Source organism: Rhinatrema bivittatum, chromosome 3, assembly GCF_901001135.1.
Source record: "Rhinatrema bivittatum chromosome 3, aRhiBiv1.1, whole genome shotgun sequence".
Lineage (NCBI taxonomy): Eukaryota > Metazoa > Chordata > Amphibia > Gymnophiona > Rhinatrematidae > Rhinatrema > Rhinatrema bivittatum.
This window is the reverse complement of record NC_042617.1, coordinates 433,709,436-433,731,692: the sequence shown is the minus strand read 5'-3', so window position 1 is coordinate 433,731,692 and position 22,257 is coordinate 433,709,436. Positions and strand designations below refer to the sequence as shown.

Sequence of the window (22,257 nt, the reverse complement as noted above, 5' to 3'; positions counted from 1 at the left end):
TCAATTTACACATTAGTCATATAAATGTATATGCATTCTTTGTCAAAGATATGATGACCATATGAAATAATATGAGATTATTTTGCAAAGCCATTTGACCAAAATCTTTTTTTGCATTTGATTTTTTCCATTCTCAGGTTCTTCTTTTGCTTTGTATTGTTAAATATGTATATAGCCAAATGACACTCCAAATTTCTAATTTTAGGCAGGCACCTTTTATTTGGAAATCAATTGCTTGCTTGCTGGATTAAAAGTATGCATGTAACTTTGCAGTTATGTAACCTTTTAAAAATTTACCCTCATTGGAATTACATTTGAGTTCCATGAAATTGTTCTAGAGTTGATTGGTAGCCAGGAAGGATTTATCAGCAATACCTAAAGGATAAAATGGTAGTTCTGAAGTATGAGTTAAATCAAAATTCAGTCTCTGTTTTCCAAAACATTTTCTTTGTAGGCCTAATATGATTAAAAACCTGAAAAACAAAAGGGTTTTAGAGCTTGATTCACTGAAAATTGGAATTTAGAAAAAATTCCTGCAAAAAGTTCTACATTGACTTTGTTAAATAAAAATAATCATGTTCTACCTAGAAAATCAAGAGTCAAACTGTGCATGATTTTGGGGAAAATAACCCCTCTTTTCCATATTAAAAGGCTAAGAATAGAAAATAAGATTCTTCTGTGAATACATGTTCATGTGCATGACTTTGGGATGGTCCCTTGTCCATAACTGCATAGTTTCATGGGGAGATAATATCATCTCTGATAGCTATCTCTGGTAGCTGAAGGGGCTGTTATAATGTACCCTTATATTCCAAAATATGTTCTGTTACCTACATGACAATTGTGTTAAAGCCACAATAGAGCACTCAAGGTATATGATTTTTTATTTTTGGGATAACAGTAGTTTTCATGAGGTTGAAGGTAGTTTGCAGATATGCTGATATTCCAAAACATTATACTCCCTGTACGGTAAATAGAATGTATATACAACTGTTGTATGAACAACTTTGAAAATCTCTACATTCATTGGCAGAAGTGAAGAAAAATCAGTGTAACTAATTGGTGGAACCTGAATCATGTGAGATAATTTAAAAAATGTGATGAATTAAATTAACATTTCTTTCCAGCAGATGAACACCTCTAGTGCTCTGCCATCTGGTCACTGCTGCTGAACACCCATTACATTGCAAATTGGAAGCAGCTTAGATGTGTACTTTTTCATGGAATATCAAATAATGTTACACTAGGATAATTATAAAAATGCATATAATCAATCTTAATCGTGCACATGAGAAGCATATGTAGCTATCTAACTTAAAAAGGGCAAGAAGATGTGTGGACATTTCTTGATGCTTCATTATCATTGCTCCAGCAATTGCTTTCTGGAGTGCTCCGGTGCGCTTAAGATGAGCGTGTAGTTGTGCGCACCGCTGTGCGTTCAGCCGTAGATATGCGCCCGGCTCTGTGCGCGCAACTTATGCGCGCAGGGTTTTATGTGCGTGTAAGTTTATTTGTTATATGAGTTTATTTGTTATATGAATTTCTGTGTAACTGGTGCATCCTTAAATATGGGAGAATGTTTACCTGTAGGAAATTAGGCAATGAATGGAATCAACTAGTGACTGCTGACATTAAGCAAGGGCAAGGCAACTTTACAAATCCTTGATGACCTCACAATGTGCTCTAACTTCCTAGATATTTCATTTGAACTGAATTAAACTGTCCCCCTTTTTTCCTGTAGGAAAGAAAAGGAAAAGGGGGTTCTAAATGCCGGAAGTGTTGAGGGAACATGATAAGCAGGTTCTGGGAGTCACTAGCTAGTCTATTATGGGTGGCACTAATGTGAATGACATTGGTTGAATGGTAAAAATGCATTAGGGGGCTATAGACCAACATATGGGAGACAGACACAATGATTTTAAAAGGCTAGTTTTCTTATAGGAAATTAGGGTAAAAACTAAAAGTACAGAAAGGTATTACAGTATAGTGTGAATTTGTCAAGGACTTTAAAATGTAATACAAGTAATTTTAATGATTACTACTAGAGTCTGTTGTCACCACCTCCCCCATATGCCTTTTTTTTACTTCTTCTTTACAAACAGCTTATATAATCTCTCTGTTTCAGGTATTCTGTCCTTTTAAAAGTAGGAAACACGCACCTTTCAGTCCTCTGCAGTCCTTCTGACTCTGAACTAACCACCTTAGCTTCAGGGTGATTTGTGTTTCTAACTTGGCATTTCAGTCAACTCAAGTCTTTCTCCTCTCTGAGTTCCCTTATGCTGAAGGTCAATGGTTTTGAAGCAACTCTTCCCTTTTGTGGGTGTCGATGTGTTTAAACAGTCCTTGAAATTTGACAAAGGTTGGGGGTTTTTTTTTTTTTTTCATTTTGGATTTCAAGAGTTCTTTAGCTCTGCAAAGGTTTCCACCTGCATAAGCTGTGAACTGAAAGCAGGGGGAATAGGGAACCATTTCCTGTCCTCTCCTCTACTTCCGGGCTGTAGTCTCACCCTATCTGAGGAAGGAGAATAGGGTGATGGTTTGCATCCCTGGTCCTCTCACACTCCAAGGAGCCTCTCATGCCTCAGAAGTAAGGCTTAAGTTTCCTCTTTTTTTTTCAACCTCTCCTCCCAGGTGCTAGCCTGTAGTGCTGGCTGTCTATTTTGTTTTTATTTTCCAGTTGTCATCTACCTTTTCCCCTGTACCTAATATAAACGTTGTCACACTAATCAATAATTATATAGCACAGCAAACACTAATCTAGTAATATACATATTCAAACCAAGCATATCACATGGGTTAACAAACTCAAATTCAGCATAATGAGGGATCTTGCAGTGAATCTTTGTACCACAGGAGAAAAACAGCAAACAAGGAATTCATTATTATTTATTTGATTTATATTCCACCTTTCAGACATTTCAAAGTGGTTTACATTCAGGTACTATACAAATTCTCTCCTTTTAAGGTAAGATATATTTCACCACCTATAGAGGAATTGATCTTTAATCAAAGAATGGTGCAATTATAAGGCAGCAAACAATGGAGACATATCCATAATATATCGGGCTGGAGTGTGTCCGTCAGTGATTGCGGATGTTCCGCAGCCCACGGATAGATGGCGCTATAATATTTATTTATTTATTTTTATTTATTTAAAACTTCTTCTATACCATCGTTAAGTTAATTCACCATCACAACGGTTTACAAAAAGGCACAAATAGTATTAAAAGTTGATTGGTATAGATTACATATTATAGATGTGCCATTAGTGAACGGTAACATGTTTTTTATAATATAAAAAGCTGTGGGGTAGATTTTATAATTTTGTGCGAGTGCGTACTTTTGTTCGCGCACCAGGCGCGAACAAGAGTACGTGGGATTTCAATAGATACGCGCGTAGCCATTAAAATCCGGGATCGGCGCGCGCAAGGCTGCCGATTTTGGGCAGCCTGCGCGCGCCGAGCCGCGCAGCCTGCCTTCGTTCCCTCCGAGGCCGCTCCGAAATTGGAGCGGCCTCGGAGGGAACTTTCTTTCACCCTCCCCTCACCTTCCCCTCCCTTCCCCTACCTAACCCACCCCCCCGGCCCTATCTAACCCCCCCCCCACCTTTATCGCCGGATTTACGCCTGCCGGAGGCAGACATAAATCTGCGCGCGCCAGCGGGCTGCTGGCGCACCATCACCCAACCCGGGGGCTGTTCTGGAGGGCGCGGCTACAGCCCCGGAATGCCCCGGGCCAAAACCACGCCTGCAGCGCTACCCCTGAAACGTCGCGTCAGCCGCGCCACGCCCCCGAAACACAGCGTCACGACTGCCACGCCCCCGACATGCCCCCGGCACGCCTCTCCATGCAAGCCCCAGGACTTATGTGTGTCCCGGGGCTTGCGCGTGCCACCGAGCCTATGCAAGATAGGCTCGGCACGCGCAGGGGGGGTTTGGGGTAGGTTTCGGGGGGTACGCACGTATCCTACGCACGTACCCCATTGAAAATCTACCCCTATGTGTTGATTTTGCTTATATGTTGGTTGAAAAAACTACTTTACGGTTCTTATATAAATTTAACACTCTAATATGTATTAGGAGAAAGGAAAGAAAAATTTTAAAAACTGATTACTTGGTACTTACTTATGCACTTATTTGTTTTCTTCGTTCTCCTTATGAAAAGCCTGTTTAAAAAGCCAGGTTTTTAGACTTACTTTGAAAAGTGTAAAGCTTCTCTGCAGTCTAATTTCGAGTGGCATTGAGTTTTCAGCCCACCGATAGATGGCGCAGGCGGCACAGATAGGAAGGACAGCGGCCATCGAGGGAGAGGCAGAATATAGCAGAGGAGACCCTGGCATGCAGCGAACGGAGCATGTCCCGCTGCACACCCTCCGTTCGCAGCGAGGAGGAAGGCCCGGCATGCCGTTCGCGGCAAAAAGGGAAGGCTTCCATGTGCCGTGATCGGCGTGCCCGGGCCTTCATCTTCGCCACGAACAGCGTGGGTCCCACGGCTTGCCAGTGAGAGATAATGTTTGTCAGGGAGGGGAGGGTGAGAGAGAGCAGGAGGGTGTGAAACAAAGCATGGGTGGGGGAGATGCCTGTGAGAGAAAATGTGTGTGTGTGTGTGGGGGTGACAGAGAGCATGGTTTGTGAGAGGGGGTTAGGGAGGCTGTGAGAGAGACCATGGGGGGGGGGGGGGGGGGGATACCGGTGAGAGAGAATGTGTGTGAGAGAGGGGGAGTGACAGAGAGCATGGTTGGAGAGAGGTGGGTGGGGAGGGTGTGAGAGAGAGCATGGGAGGTAAGAGAGGGTGGGTGGGGGGATGCTTGAGTGTGGGTTTCAGAGAGAGGGAGCCTATATGAGGGGAGTGGGATGCCGGTGAGAGAGAATGTGTGTCGGGGAGGGTGAGAGACAGCAGGAGGATGTGAGAGAGAGCATGGGGAGGATGCAAGTGAGAGGCAATGTGTGTGTGAGGGGGGGGGGGGTGACAGAGATCATGGTTGGAAAGAGGAGGGTGGGGAGGGTGTGAGAGAGAGCATGGGAGGTAAGAGAGTGTGAGTGGACCCGCGCCATGCCGGTGATAGAGAATGTGTGTCGGGGAGGGTGAGAGAGAGAGCAGATGGGTGTGAGAGAGAGCATGGGGGTGTATGCCAGTGAGAGGGAATGTGTATGTGAGAGAGGGGGATGACAGAGAGCATGGTTGGGGAGAAGTGGGTGGGGAGGGTGTGAGAGAGAGCATGGGAGGTAAGAGGACGAGTGCGCGGGATGCTTGACTGTGGGTTTCAGAGAGGAAGCCTATATGAGGGGATGTGTGTGTGTGTGTGCCAGAGAGTGAGGGAGCCTGTATGAGGGTGTGTGTATGTGGAACGGACACCCTTACAGTGAATTTCTAGGGAAATTCAGCTCAAAACAAGAGCAGATGTGCCAATAAAAAGGCTCGGGCGTAGAACGGGTACAGTTGCTAGTATTACTTTAATATTAAATACCTTAAAAAAGCACTGAAATAGTATCACAATGACTACCTAGAAAAAGCTGATAGAAAATTAGAAGTATTTTATCTTTCCAGCTAAACATGGACTCACTTCACCAAAAATCTTTTTGCTTAGGATGGTGAATATTGGAAAAATGCAAAATAGCAACTCTTGTAAAAGCAGTTATTCAGGAGTGTGGTGGCGTTTTTCCTGGTGTACTATACTATCTTTGCTCTGAAAACTTGTGTGAGCAACCCCAAAATCAGGGTATAAACTTAAATTCTTCTAAGAAATGTCTTCTCGAGTTATAAGGCCTTTTGGATTCCTACAGGCAAGGTTATGGTTGCTTCAGTGATTCATCAAAGTGCAGAAAGCTCCTTTATCAGACTATGCCTCCCACTGTCTTGCTCTCAAGCTCAGATCCCAGCTTCTTCCAGACACCTAACACACTTGGGCCTCAGAAACTTCAAAATAGTTACAAAGATTATTCCTACATATTCTTTCTCCTCTTTTATCTCTTCCTATACCCCTCCTTGTGAACTCCACTCATTGGGCAAGTAACTCCCGTGTTCTTCTCATCGATCAACAATTCCTGAATCCACAGTTTCCAACATTCTGTGCTGTATGCAGTTGGTGCATCATTTTCTTCTCTGGTCTTATTCAATCCAGTCTAAAATACCACTCTTTTGTGACTGCTTTTAAATCTCAAGCCCCAGAGTCTTCTGATCACAGCCTTGTTGGTTTTAACCATTTTCGTAATAAATTAAATGACTTAAAAGTATCTTTTGCCCTCTATGTTGTCTTGACTAAATCATAAAATCTATGGAAAAGAGACTGCCTCATATATTTGTACAACACTGCCTACCTATGTTGAATAGCACTATAGAAAAACGATTGTATTCATAAAGAGAAGTATCTGTGGAGGAGCTATGGCTCCCAGTCTATTCACTGTGCTCCTTCCTTGCAGTTAAACCAGCTTTATCCTGCCAAATCTATGTAAGACTGACCCAATGCGTCTCTCTCCATGACTTACTCTTCTGCCTTTGAAAATCATCCTATTTGAACTACTTGAATGGGGCATCATTTTGAAGTCTGGGACCTCGCATACTACCAAATTCCTCCTGGAGTCCCCCTTTTTTCTACAAAGAGGTTTATTTTTCTCTCCCTGGGGACTTGGCAGAAGAAGTATCCTAAAACTGTTTACTCTGTTCTGTCCTATTTTCTTGCTAATTGGTTACTTTTCTCCTGTGCAGCCTCTATATTTCTCTACAAGGACATGTTCAGCCAAAAAAAGAAAAGAAAATATGACTTATGGCCTGAAAGCATTAATTCAGATGGCACAGGAGGAAGAAGTACTACAGGCACTCCACTTACCCTCGCTCTACTCAATCCACAGATTATATTCACAAACACAGACCTTCTCAAATATATACACATTTTATTTGTCTTTGGCAGTCTTCTGATATGAATATATTTTGTCCTGCTTCAAGGTGGCAGGAACTTGATTGCTCCAACACAGGTCCTGGCTAACTGCAAAAAAAATTATTGATCAGGAAGCCAGAAGTAATTCCACAATGGCTAGTAACAGGAAGAACTTCCTGTCAAAGGGAGAGCCAAATAATGTCCCTAAAAACTATTGACCAATAACCTGGTTGCCTAAAATAGATAAGCTGCTTACTGCAATTGATGTAGATGGAATATATCGATTCTACACATCGATTCTAATAAAATCTTGGCAATAGAATAGAAAGGTAACCAAAGAGGAGCATATGGAACCAAAGACCAGCTGATGCTGAATAAAGTCAATATGACTGCTGAATGCATAGTCAAAACCTCACTATAGCATTGTTTGATTATAACTGTAACAATTATATTCATTATATACTGTAACAATTATATACTGTAACAATGCTACTGTAAATATTCATTAAGTTATTTTTATTAAGTTATTAAGTAATTATCCCAGTACAAATCTTTACGCCCCACCGTTCCTTTTTTTTCTCTCTCCCAGTTATCTTATCCCTGTTTTTTGTAACTGCTTCCCTTTGCACAAGTTTAGTTCTACTGTTCTATGCACCCCTGTTACTATGTAAACCAGCATGATGAGACTTGTTCATGAATGCCGGTATATAAAAAACCTAAATAAAAATAATAAATAAATAAGAGACTTTGATAGCAACCCATACTCTTGGATAATACATTTCCTCAAAATATGCAAAGTGAATCCTGTACTGAGAGATGGTAACTTTCAAACCAGTGCGGATGCGCACATTTGCACGCATAAGTCAGGCTTCACCCAGCGACATGGCCAGTTTATAACATGCATGCATATGTGCGCACCTGTTATAAAATATCCTGACCATGCACACAGGTGCACCAAATCTTAAGTGAGTGTGCACATCTGTGTGCAAATGCCAATTCTGCTGTGTTAAGTGGGGGATTTTAAAAGGGGTGCACGCCAATGCTATTCCCAGTTTTACCAGTTCATCCCCAGTTTACCCAGTTAAGAAAGAAATCCTCCAAACCCCCTAGTTTAATAGCCTTCATTCCCCCAGTAAGCCCCAACCCTTAAAACCCTATAGATCTGCCAAGTTTTCTTTTTTAACTTACACGTCATCTATATCAGACTCTGCAGGGGTCCTTGGCACGTGTCAGATCACATCAGTATTTATGTGCACATCGTAGATTGATGCCTGGAAACTCTCATGCCCTGCCTAGAACACACCTAAGCCTTGACCATGCCCCACCCATTTTTTTACACTTTCGGGATATATGCGCTACGGGAGATTTGCGCGGATCTCAGCAACTTTTAAAATCTGCTTAGTATGCTCAGGCCAACACCTTCACACATCCCCCAATTAATGCATGCATCGGGCTTTTAAAATTGACTTCATAAAATACATCAAGTTCATCATGTAAATGTGGCAGATTAGATACACTCCATCCTGAATTATGAGGATGGAAAATGTCATATTTTATATTAAGGTTCAGCAAGGAATATTTCAGGGAGATTCCCTGCCACAGCTTCTGTTTTGTCTGGCATTAAATCCACTGAGGGCACTCATTAACTCCTTGGGTTATGGAATTAGCTTTAATCCTAAAGCAACCAATCCTTTACCAAAAATATCTTGCTTACTGTTAATGATATGAAACTCTCTAGTTGTTGTGATGCTAATTTAGCAGAACAACTTCATGTGGTAAAGGACTTCTCTGATTATATCAGGATGACATTTGGCTTGGAAAAATGAGCTAAGGCAACTTTCCTTAAAAGAAAATTAAGCAAAACGGAAAATATCTCTCTTACTGAAGATTGCAATGTAATAGAACTGGAGCAGGAAGGTATATATAAATATCGAGGACTAGAGGAAGTTAGAAACATTCAGCATAAAGTATTGAGAGAAAAGATCTAATAAAAAATACTATAAGAGAGTGAAGTTGATATTAAAGAATGCCTTAACAGCAAAATATAAGATACGAAGTACTAACCAGCTTACAATTCTTGCAATATAATACAGTTCTGGATTAGCTGACTGGCCTTATAAATATCTTGAAGAATTGGACATAAAAGCAAAAATATTATAAAAACCAGGGACTGCTGAGATTGTACATCCCTAAATTGAAAGTGGTATGGGTCTTATTGAAATTGGTTATACCTATAGAGTTACCATAATAGGCTTTCAGGTGTACTTAATGGCAGCAATGGATTCAAATCCTAAAATAGTACAGAAGTATGAAAGCGAGCAACCATCCTCAGTATCAGCCCTTAAGCCAGAACAATTGTACTGGTGAATAAAGGGAATGACTTAAAAATCCATCAGTATACAAAGGTAAAGAAGCTACAGAATTAGCAAGACAAGAGAAAACACTCTTTAAATAATCAGATCAGCAAACAAGGAAGGATAATTGGCAGAAGCATAAATACAATATGAAGTGCAAAGAACTACTTCAACCTCATGTGGATCAAGATTTGACATAGCAACGGTTTAGAGGTAAATTCAAACCTATGGCTGAGAGACTAGTAATAGTAGCACAGAATAATCAACTACAAATGAGATGGTTCACAGCCAGCATAGAAAAGATTGGTGAAATGGACAAATGAAGATTCTGTGTGACAGACCTTGAAACAATTTCACATCTCATCACTGGATGTGATATGCTGATGTCAGAAGGCCTGTATTAAAAAAGGCACAAGATGTGATGTGCTGATGTGAGAAGGCTTGTATTCATAAATACTGAGCCAGTCTAACCTGAGACAAGTAGAAGCAGCACTAGTAGGAGTGAGAAAAAAGGGAGCCTTGCCCCTAAGCTTAAAATACTATTTTAACCATAGAAAACCAGGCGTAGAAGCCAGCCCAAGCCATAAGAAATTGAAATTTGGAAAGTATGTGTCACTGCTGCCTGCTCCTATCCCTTCTGCTTTGGAGCAGGGAAAAAAGGTGGGAGAATATCCAAGACTGGCATTAACTGGGTAGGGGCATGGACAGGGTCAGCAGAAGTGCAACATCCAAAGTCAGTAATGTGCTCCTCCATGATTACTGGTTCAGAAGGAATTGAAGGCAGTATTTTCAAAAACTGATTCTGAGGAAGAATCATTTCTCATATTTCTTGAATCAGAAGATATCAAGGAGCTAGTAGCTGAAGAGAATTTGGGAGGTCTAGTCAGTAGTGTCTTAGGAGGTAGGAAAAGTAGATGATACTGACAAGGCTGAAATTATATAGGTACTCACAAAGGGACTCTTTGGCTTGTTCCTTTGGCAATGACTCACCTTAGGAGCAGAGCCATCTCTTCACCTTGCTCTCGGCATTCTTGTTACTGGAGGGCAGGGCCATAGCATCCAGGTCTGAAAGAGGGGGCCACAAGCTGGCAAAATGAACATTCAGTGATGTTTCTGCTGTCATTGTCTGCTACCAATAAAAGACACGGGCATGAGAGGAAATCTGCTTACTATGGGGAGCAGAAAAGAGTCTGAGAGAAATAGAGGTTAATTTTAAAAGCATTGCTATTGCAAAAGTGCCCCATGCACGAGCAATGCAGATTTTAAAAAAACATGAAATAACACGCATATATATCTGTGCATGCGGAAAAAATAAGAGGGAAGAAAAGGAGCGAGGAATGGGAAGAGTGTGGGAATTCTCGGGGGGGGGGGGGGGGGGGGGACACAGTTGCATGTGTAACTCTGTATTTTAAAACCAGAGACTGCAGCACTTGGGGGAGGGGTGGGCAACAGCTACATGTGTAACTCTGTATTTTAAAACCAGAGACTGCTTTACTGCTGCCCCAGATATGAAGCAAGTCTTTAGATCTTGAGCCTTATGGCTTATAGGACAGGGTGAGGGCTCTGGGTCAACTGGGGGACACGCTGGATGAAGAACTAGAGGGTCTTGATTACCTTGATATTAACTGGGCAAACTGGTGGACTAATTTGAAAAACTGGGTTGTCCCTCACACAAGCATGTTTTCAAAGCTGCCCACATACGTACGTAAGAGCTTACAAAGTCCTAGGAAAGATATGCAAAATATGTTTTCTCAAGCAATCTTTTAAGATTCAGTGCATACGTGCAGGGGGAGTATTTTAAAACATTCACCGCAAGTGCATGCATGATTTAAAATTCAGGATAGAATACAAAATACTATCCATACTACATAAAATTATATATGGAAAACAAACAAACTGGCTAAGCTCCTCCATAAAATGGCACACTCCAAACAGAAACCTCAGATCAGCAAATAAAGGACTTTTAAAGACGCCACCTACGCGTTCCAAACAACTCACCTCAACTCAAAAGTGAGTAATCTCTCTAGGAAGCCCTAAACTCTGGAACACCCTCCCAATCGAACTCAAAACACAAGAAAACTTAAAAACTATCAAAAAAGATCTAAAAACATGGATGTTCACCAAAGCATACCAACTCACCCAATGAAGAAAAAACTCCAACCCCCTCCAGTTAACCCTATTTTAATTTATTTTATTTATTTAGAATCTTTTAAATAACGATGAACGTTGGGAACATCTCATCGTTTCACAGTAAACAAAAAGCAGCTAAACGAGCTTTACAGAGAACAATGAACAATGCGAGTAAAATTGAACAATAAGAAACAAGGGGGCAAAACAACTGGGACAAACTGCAAAATTAGGCTAAACAATTTACAATAACTGTGGGATCAAAGCAAAGTTAAAAAATATAGTTAAATAAAGTAAGAATGTCGTATAAGTTAGAAAAAAGAGGATGGGGGGGGGGAAGTAGTTATGAGTAAGCTTGTCTAAAAGGGAAGTTTTCAGGTTCTGCTTAAATTTCTTTGGGCAGGGTTCCTGACAAAAATCTCAGGGTTCCTAGGAAATCTGGGAACTCAATATAAGATTAAATTATAACAAAGAGTCGAAATATGTAAAAACTGATCAACAAAATCATTTTGAAAATTGATGTCTCTATGTTAACAATCATTTGAACCTGTTTTGGAAACCTTGTTAACCATCGAATTTTGTAAACCGTTGTGATGGCGAAACCGAACGACAGTACATAAAACTCGATAAATAAATAAATAGAAATTGCTGGGTATCTCTGCTCATGCACTAATATGCATGTGTATGGGTGCACGCAAGCTCGGTTTAAAATTAGCCTGATAATGCAGAGATAGTGAGATGGGACAAGGTGAGAAAGATATAGGGTACTCATTTTCTAAAGTATCGCAGGCCTGCAATACTTTAGAAGATGAGGGGAGGGAGGGCCGAAACGGGGGGAGGGCCTGCGCTAGCCGGCAGCGATCGCACCGTCGTGGTGCGATCGCTGCCAGTTTCGCACCCAATAGTGCCACCATAGGAGGTGTAGCTATTGGGAGCGAAAGCTGCCGCGAAAAGGCACTTACCTTTTCGCTGTCCGCGGCGTCGGCGCAGAGTCGACCCTGGTGACGCCCTGACTCCTCCTCTTCTGGGGCCAACTCCGCCCCGACTCCGCCCCCATCATGGTATCGCACGCGATAAGGGACTTTTCGCGTGCGAAAGGTCCCATATCGCGTGCGAGCGGCGTGGAAATGAGGCCCATAGTGAGGAACTGAATCATGGATGTATTTGTAAGTAAGAACAAGTAGTTTGAAAACAATACAATACTGAACCAAGAGACAGTGCAGAGAATAGAGTGGAGAGGTAACATGAGAACAACATGGAAAATGGAAGAATATAATTGCTGCAGTGTTTGGAGGATTTAGAGAGGGCAAAGAAAAGAATCAAGAATTCAGCAAGGGATCTGTTACAGAAATCAAGATGACAGAAAAGGCAGCCTAGAGGGCAAGATGGCATGCATAAAAAGTGAGGGAAGAGTGGATTGTAGAGATGTGGTAAAGCAGAAATGGAAATGAAAATAATAAAGTAGAGATATGAGTCAGGAGAGAGAGGGCAAGGTCAGTGATTGTGCCTAAGTTTCTAACAGAGCTGTAGATGGCAAGGCAGGTGAAGTCATAAAAAAAAAAAGCTAGGAGAGGGGAAAGGGATGTTAATATTAGTTAGATGGAAAGAATAGGAGCTCAGTTTCAGAGGGTTTAATCAATTTGGTTGGTTGATATTGTATGTCCATATATATTATTTAGTTGATAGTCTATTTGATGGTGTTGGTAAGTGTAATATTATTTTACAGATTGATTTGGCTAATTAGTTTAATTTTATGACTGTAACATTGTTACCCACCTAGAACAGAGGATAGAGCAGGACAAAAATATTATAAATAAATAAATTGGCTTCAAAGTGCTCACAGAAGGAGGATAAAGATCATTGCTGCAAAATTATGAAAAATGGAGAAAGGAGGATTAATAACCCTGGAAATGAGGTAGTGTGATTCAAGTAAAAGTGACTGTCTTGCCCTTGCTTCCAAACACAACTCTTAAAACCTGTTTAAACCCCTGGATTTTAAATATGACTATCTGAAAAAATGTGACCCATAGGATAGGATATGGATCTACAACGAGAGATTAGGCAGAGGATGAGCTCTAACCACTACCTGGTATTTCTCACACATAACCAAACCAGATGTCCAAAATGTAGATTCCTCAACTCTCACCCTTTCTTCTTAATCTTAATGCAGGGTTTCCCAGTCCTGTTCTGGTGAACCCTAAGCCAGCTAGTCAAGTTTTCAGGATATACACAGTGACTATGTATGAGATACATTTGCGTATATTGGATTTCTAATTTATGCAAATTTATCTCATGCATAGTCATGAGGATATCCTGTAAATATGGCTATGGGGGACCCCAGAAGAGGTTTGCTTGAAGGCATCCCACCTTCTATGACAACAGACTAGTCAATGTGACTCCAGTGATAATAACTGACTGCTAATTCATAGCTGATTCTCGTCGGGAAGTCTGCATGTTACTTTTCTGTAGTTGTAATATACTGCTGCCACATTTCACTCATAACTGTGAAAAGTGTATAACACATTTCCTTTATCCCACTTGAAAGTACCTCACACATATGATGTGTGACTACAAAAGTAGCCTTTTTAAACTCAATTAAAACACATTTCTTCTAAACATTGAGCCTGCTGATTTTGTAGAGCCATCAAAAAGTACATAACAGTTCAACTTTTTAGTCCTCACAAGATCCAATAACTGCTCTAGATTACACTTGAGGGCTGATTGCCTTATAGGAGCTTCTCTTGGTCTAGTCTAATTTCTCCTTGGATACATTCTGTAAATGGAAAGAAAATGGTAATTGGGGAAAATATGGCACCATTATCTCACCAGAGATCTTTGTAGGCTTTACGTTCTCCTCCTCCTGACTTATACATTGGTGTGATCCAGAAAGTAATGATACAAGGTATGCATGACTTACATTTTCTGAATTTACCGTATATTTATTTATTTATTTATTTATTTATTTAGTGCTTTTTTATACCGGCATTCATGATAGTATCATATCATGTTGGTTTACAGGAAACTGGGGGTATAATAACCTTAAACATTAACACAGTAAAGAGAAGCAAAAGTTACAACTAAACAGGGGTGATAGAACTAGGAAGAAGAAGACAAAGCATAGGAAACTCAAATATAAATATAAAGACAACTATTTGCAGTGTGGTGAGTGTTCCATAATATTCGTTGTGGTAATCCGTGACCTTAGCTATATGTCTTAGCTATATGTCTGCTGTTCACTGTCATGTGACTCTTTATCATTAATGCGCTAGCTTCAGTCTGAGAAGGAAAAGGGTTGTTTGAGGAAGGAATTGGAAACTGGATTGGGTCCTATGTATTCTTTAGGAATCAGTGGTCCCATAACTGCATGCATGTGTGGACAAAGGATACACTAAACTAATGTTACATTCTAGCATTTATTATTCCAACTCTGAATAATTATAATAAGTTTTAAAGTACTACACAGGTACTTCATGGCCCCTCTGATGTTTGTCCCAGTATCATGAGTTATATTACAGTTCCTTTGACCTATGCCTCACATGTTTGCATGCAGCCTTGGAGTGAGTGTTCTGATAGACAGAACCTATGTATTAGACTTGTAAGAGATGAAGGCTGAATGAAGGCTGAATCTTTCTTTTAATCATGAGAATGTCTGTTCAACAATAGTGTGGTTTACTATCATCTTCTCCAAGGGGTGAGTTGTTACTTGAGGAGTGACTGTCTTCTTGTTCCTTTTCTATGACATCTCATCCTGGCTAAGTAACAGACCACCTGTGATCTCACGTTTCTTCACTTATTTTTCAGTTACTCCAACCTTTGAATGCCACACTAATGCTTTTGACAGCAGTCTAGACTTGATACTAAAATATGGGGAACGTGATGATATCTTAAAAACTGACTTCTCCTTTTCACTAATCTTTTGGTGTTCATTGTATTATCTGTACTTGATCCACTACTTGCCAATTGTGAATGAAACCTCTTTATCCCTCTTGTCTTAACAACCTGAGGATTGGATGAGGTTCTGACTACTGAAATCTATGGACCATTCGTGGGAGACCAAGGTCCTTGCAGGCTGATCACTCTCCTTGAATGGTTCTAGTTATCATTGTTTTTATTTCTAGGTACATTCCTTCTGTTGTAGGTAAAAGTATGAGGCATGTGCATGTAAATGTAATATTTAGACAGAATCTGTTGTGTTCTGCGCCCATGGCCGTCCACGGGCGCGACCCCCTACCTCACCCATGGCGGCGACCCGCTTTGGCAGCTCCGGGGGAAGTCCCTAATCCAGTGCCCGTCACTCTGGCACGGGCCCCAGTGATGGTCGCCAGGTGGAGGAGCCATCCCTGCTCCTCCCTCGCGGCATCCAGCAGCGTTTCCTCCATGGAGGAAATCCAAGATGGCCGCTGCCATCTTTAGGCGTGAGGATGCGCCTCCTCATCAGATTTATAGGGATCTGATCCCTAGAAACTACCCACAGCTGTTCCCTATGTGCCAGAGCAGAGGAAGTATAAAAGGAGGCTTCCTCTGCTCATTCCTTGACTTGGCAATGTCCCACATAGTCAGGTCGGCTTGCTTCGGTGAGTTCTTGTAATTCGGATCCTTGTTCCTGTCTCGTCTTGGTGTTCCTGGTTCCTGACTTCTGATTGGCAAGCGGTGATTCCTGGTGTGTGACTTCGGACTGCCAAGCGATGATTCCTGGTGTGTGAATTCAGACTGGCAAGTGGCGATCCTTGGTATAAGACCTCAGACTGGTAAGCGACTACCCTCTGGCATGTGACCTCGGACTTCTTCTGGACCATTGTCTCCAAGGGCCCACCTAAGTCCCAGTGGCCTGGGTCCCTACGGGCTCCTCCCGGGGGGATTGCGGGCTTCCAGGGGTGAAGCTCCAGTTAGCCCTTGCACCAAACTCTAGACTCCTTGACCTCTCAAAAGTCCACCTAAGTCCCAGCGGTCCAGGTTCCTACAGGCTCCTCCTGGGGGGACCACGGACATCCAGTGGTGAAGACTCCATTCTTCTCCTTGAAGTCACGACTTTGCGTCTGCTTCCACAGTCACCTCAGTCTCCAGTGCCGAGGGTCAGCTGGTCGCATCTTCTGTTCTGCCTCGCCACCCGATGGGAGAACCTACGGATCTTCCTCCTAAGGTATACCATCCTCCCATCGGCCCAAGGGTTCACAAGCTTGAGCATAACAGAATCTTGTTAAGGCAATGAAAGTATTGCATATTTTATAAACTGGAGCAGATTTCTAAGTGAAACTTGCATTGAGGGTAAATACCTGTGTGCTTTATACATGCATTCCTCTGCAATGACTTTATTGACTACTCTTTGAGGGATGGCTAAAGAGTTTTCATAAATTTTAGAATAAGCATCAAATAAAGATGGCCCTTTCCCATTTGTTTTGGTTTTCTCTAATTAGGTTTATATTTCTCTGCCGATATAACAGATTTCATTGAGATCCTGATAGATGTTTCTGTAGTCTAGTAGCTGTAATTTGAAAATCCCCACTAAATCCTATGGAATAGAGATAGGGAAATGGTTTGAAGCATATTTAAATGAGGCAACAAGGCAACATTGGTCAAGTATATTTAAGTTGGCATCACACAAAAGTATACTTAATGTGTTTCTGCTACCTGATTCCTGATATTTATGACACTATTCATATTAGGAGAGTGAAAATTATGCACATTCTGCATATATGACATTTTCAAAATGACTCTGACTGCCTGTCTTAGCCTTTTATGTGATAGCCAGCTGAGTTGAAGTGAATTTTGAAACATACTCTAATCGGTTAGGTTGCTGCTAGAAATTCTCCTAAGCTTAGCCAGCTAAATATAGTAAGCTAGATTCAGCCCAGCAGTTTCAGTTTTCTGGGATAGCCGTGGAAGTCAACTGGCTGTTTTTGTTATCATGTATTAAAACCATTGTCTTGTTTTTATATGTGTTGCTGTATATATGAATATTTATTATGTATCTCCCCAAGAACCTTGGATTAGTAGGTTCATCTTCCTGAACCAGCCCCACCCCAAGTTCTCCCATTTTTGAACATCTCTAACCATTCAGCATAGCTAGATTTTCAAATGTCTAGTCAGCTAACTTTGGGAGTTAGCTGTTATGCTTCCCGGCCGCGTCTGCTCCGCAGCTGGGCCCGCTCACCTCTCCCTTCCATCCACAAGCTCTGGGCTTACCTCCTTTGCTGCCGCAGCGAGTTCACGGTGTCCCCGGCTCCCCCGCTCACCGTTTCTGATGCCGGCCTCACAGCAGAGATCCCGTAGGGGCTCCATGTCTTCCTGCTCCTCGGCCCCACCCCTAGGTGTGCGCACAGCTGAGGTCGCCCTATTTAAAGGGCCAAACTCCCTAATGACATCACGCAAGCCTGCTATATAAGGCAAGGCCTGTTCCCCTAAACGGTGCCTTGGCAGTTGGGTCGTACACTCCGGTGTGTCTAGTTTGCCTTTCCATCGTCTCCTGTTCCAGTGTCTCTTGTTCCAGTGTCTCCTGTTCCAGCATCTCCTGTGTCTCCTGTTCCAGCATCTCCTGTTCCTTCATCTCTCCATCCCTGTTAGTACCCTTTGGACTGATCTTACGGTACTGACATTGCTAGCTCCTGACTACTCACGATCGCTGCCTGGAACCGACCTCTGCCTGATCACCGACTTCTCCTGATCGCTGCCTGGAACGTGACCTCTGCCTGACCTCGCTACTTCCGAATTGACTACAGGTACTGACCCCTGCTTTGGCTGACCATTCTGAACTATTACTCTGGCCTTGATCCTCGCTATCCACTAGGACTCTCTTTTCTGACCTCCTGTGACCTCTGGACACTCTGGTTTGGACATTGACAATGCACCCTTGCTCGTGGTGGGCACTCCTCTGCATTTCCTCTCTAGGAGATCCTGCGAGGCCCACCTAAGTCCAGGCGGCCTGGGTAACCAAGGGCTCAACCCGAGGGAGCCCTGGGTTGCTATTGGTGAAACTCCAGCTAGCCTCTGTCTCCTCCTGTGCTCCGCCTCCTGGTGGCAGGTGCTCTCCGGATCCGACCGGAGGGCCGTACCAATCCTGAACCAGGCCAAGGGTCCACCTCCAGTGCAACATTAGCCAGATAAACTGCTTTAAAAATCCACCTCATTGTAATGAAGCCTAAATTGGATATGAATAGTTTTATTCTCCAAAAAAATTTCTATGGCACAAATTTAGATGATTTGAGTGCTTAGTAATTATTTTAAAAAAAGTTAGAGAAGGTAAGATAGAACAATAAAACAGAGTTAAACAAGGACTCACAGAAAATGCAAGGGATAATTTCCTTCATGGCCAAAATTAGAAAGTTGTATTTCAAATAAAAGAGTCCAGTCTAAAAGCAATGAGTGCTTCAATTCTTGTCCCTGTCCTCAGTTCTGTTTAATGTATTTTTAACTCCTTTAGGGAACTTAACTTATTCTTTTCATTTTATTCCTTTTATTTATGCAGATTATTTTCAGATTGCGACTGTGTGGGGAAAAAATATGCATGGATATTGTCCGCTTGAACCTTTGTTTGGAGTCAGTGATGATCTGGTTAAAAAATAATAAACTGATTATTAATACTACCAAATTTCTGCCATGAAGGAAATTAGCCATCCATCTAAACACTTGATCATTAACTCCCATTAATTCACAATGCTGTAATAGGATTGAATGAGTCACTAAGGGGGTCATTTATCAAAATGCGATAAGGCATTTTCACATGCGTTAAGGGCTTATCGCATGCGAAAAACCCCGTTAATGCATGCAATCGCACTATATCGTATGGTGCGATGCAAATTCAGAAAATAGGAGGAGTTAGGGGTGGACTGGATTAGCCTGTCTGTGAAGAGCTATTGCACAGCTGTAATGCTGATTTTAACACCTCTTTGGATTGCATTAGGCTGTGCGATAGCTGCCGTGACTATGTGGTAAGGTTTCATTGCCATTTGTGATGTCTCCCATAAGTCCTATTTCAGGTGAATTGAGCCTTGGAGAGAGAGAGAGAGAGAGAGAGAGAGAGAGAGACTGGCCATAATGTCATGGCCCATAGGTAGGTATTTGTATCTCTATGGTAGGCCCACTTAGTAACTAGAGGTGGGGTTTAGGTAGGAGTGTAGGGGGTTAGGGGCCACTTTGACATTCTATGTGACACCTACGAACAGAACAGTGGTCTCTTGTGAAGATTTGCTGGCCTTCGGAGTGAGGAAACTCCCTCCAAGATGAGATTTGGGCAATGTTCTCTCAACCTAGCTTGATGTTACCCAGGTAGAGAGTCCCTTCAGTTAGGACAGCAAGACTATCCCAAGTTAGAGAGTGGGCACTATCCTTAGCAGGACCGATACTATGGAACACTATGCCCCTTGAGATTAGACTGCAGAAAAATTTCAAACTTTTTTTAAAAAGTTTAAAAAGCTGGCTTTTCAAACAAGCGTTTTACAAAGAGAATGGAGAATAGGAAAATAAATAAAGCTGGCAGCAGAACATCAGCTCACAGCATGTAGTTAAAATATATGCATATGTTGTTATTTTATTATTTCACCACTAAGTTTAAATAAATATACAGTACAAAAGTATTATACATGTAAGGTAAATGGACAAGATTCATGACATTCATCAAATATTCTTTATTTTGTAACTATGTAACCGGAACTTTACTGGCACTTTGATAGATAGTATTACCCAATTCAATTCTAACATTATTATACGTGCCTATCTGTAAACCGTTGTGATGGTATATAACTTAACTATGGTATAGAAAAGATTTTAAATAAATAAATAAACTGGAGCCTGGCGCGGGGTCCGGAAACCGACAGGGATTGGAGTAGTCAGCAGTTCAAGGGCAGGGGCTCTGGCACGGGCTCAGGCTAGCGGCGAATCTCGCGGACGGGGTCCAGGCCAGGATCATGGCAGGTGGCGAATCTCATGGTCAGTAGAACAGGTAAGGGTCGAGGCAGGCAGCGAACCTCGTGGTGGGTTGTACAGGCTAGGGTTGTTGGCAGGCGGCAAATCGTGTGGTTAGTAGTACAAGCTAGGGTCAATGTCCAGGCGAAGATCAAGATCCAAAGGAGATCTGAGATACAGGAACTTAGGAAACCTCCTGGGGAAAAGGAGCAGGAGTCAAGAAGCCAAGGCAAGGTCTGCAGACCAGGCCTTGCCTTAAATAGGATGGGATATCACCTCAGGAGGGAAGGGCCGCGTCATATTCCCGCCGTGGTCTCTTTAAATTTCACAGAATGGTGTGCGCCAGCACTTAGGCATCCGGCGGGGGGGGAGGTGAGAGGAGTCCAGGGCGGCGTTCGGCAGCACCCAGGCCGGAAGCAGTGCCGGAGGATCCGGCGGCATCGGTCTGGCAGGGAGCCTACGAGAGGGAGCTGCGTCTGCAGTAGCTCCCCGCCGTCACCAGCATCCCAGGGCCCGCCTGAGCCGTGCTGCAGCGCGGGTGAGTACAAAGAGCCAATCACGGAGGCCCGTGACCGGCAAACATAACAGGCAGGGTGGGGATGTTCCAGGGGCAGGGCTTAAGTTTACCCAGCTAGCGCTGAATATCAGTGCTGGTCAAGTAAAGTTATCCTGCTAACTCTGGATGAGAAAAAAAAAAAACAATGCTAAAGTTTGCTGAATAACTGCCAAACTCCCACCCATACATTATACAAGTGGCAGAGCAGCCACTGAGGCATCCACCCCCTATCTGATCCCCAAAATTGAATTTATTATAGTGGCCAAGCCAGTCTACTCCCTCCTGATCCCCAAAGCCTGACTTTATTTTTGTGACCAAGGCAGCCTTCTCCCTTCCCAATCAAAAACTCGAGTTCTGAATGGGAATTGGTCCTTTCACTGACAGCTTTCAGCTATACCAGCATTTGCTGTTCAAGCCAGCGGGGGGAGGAGGAAATGTTCTCTCCTCCTCTCGCTGGCTTGCTCTGACCACTTTGGGGTTTAAGGGTTTAGGGTGGAGGGTTTGAGGGTGGAGTGGATTTAGGGGGTAGGAAGGGGCCTGGCTCATCTGCTACAATAAATTCACTTTTGGGGATGAGCAGGCTGGCTCAGCAACTACAATAAATTCAATTTTGGGGTTCAGAAGGGAGGATGGACATCTCAGCGGTTATAATACTGTATATGCTATTTTCAGTAAGATGGGCAGCAGCAATCTTACCCGTATAAATTTATACGGGTAACTTTGCCAAGTATATGTAGTGGGAGACCTGTCCTGCTAAATATTTAGCTAACATTATCCAGGTTACTTTACCCAGATAACTTTGCCATTGGCCAGCTTACTGAATATTGACGTATACATTTTTATCTTTTAAAGGCTCTAATATGCAAGAATGATCTATTAAGTTTTTAATCTTTTAAAAGCTCTGTCACATAAGAATAATCTATTATTTTTCACTTTAAAAGGCAATCACACATAGAAATAACCAATTTGCTCCACAATCCTTTTCTTCTGTCTCAAGCTTTAAGTAAAAAAAATTTCCTAGCAAAGCAATACTCACAGATGTGCTCACTCACCAGCAGAGATGGCTTCTGCACACAGTACTCCCTCAGGATTATATGTATGATGGCTGTGCTTAATAAGTGGCAGATGCTAGCCGAAATGGAATGTGTAATGGCAGAACTCACTCTATTATGACATGAATTCTGGAGATGTATGAAGGCAAAATTCCTTCTTTTAAACTGAGAATGCAGAGTAGGTGACGGAGCCCTTGCATGAGACATTTGAGGTTCCATTTCGCTGGCCTGTGGGGAAGGGGTCTGTGAGATTGTGAGACCATGCCAAAAATGCAAAGTTGAGAATTACAGTATATGGTGTTTGAATATCTTTTCAGCCCTCTCCAGCTGAATGTTGGGGGTTGACTATTTTATATAAATCCCCATTGTACTCTCTGTTTCAGTCAGAGATTTGGG

At 42.4% G+C, this 22,257-nt stretch overlaps 1 long non-coding RNA gene across 1 annotated transcript in view; it reads right to left on the bottom strand.

Annotated features, from left to right (window-relative positions):
• LOC115088815 overlaps positions 1–21,917 on the bottom strand; it is a 31,674-nt gene extending 9,757 nt beyond the window's left edge. The window contains exon 1 of the long non-coding RNA XR_003855905.1: positions 21,862–21,917. This is a non-coding gene — a long non-coding RNA (uncharacterized LOC115088815). The remainder of the gene's footprint in view (positions 1–21,861) is intronic.
• Between the last annotated feature and the right edge of the window lie 340 nt (positions 21,918–22,257).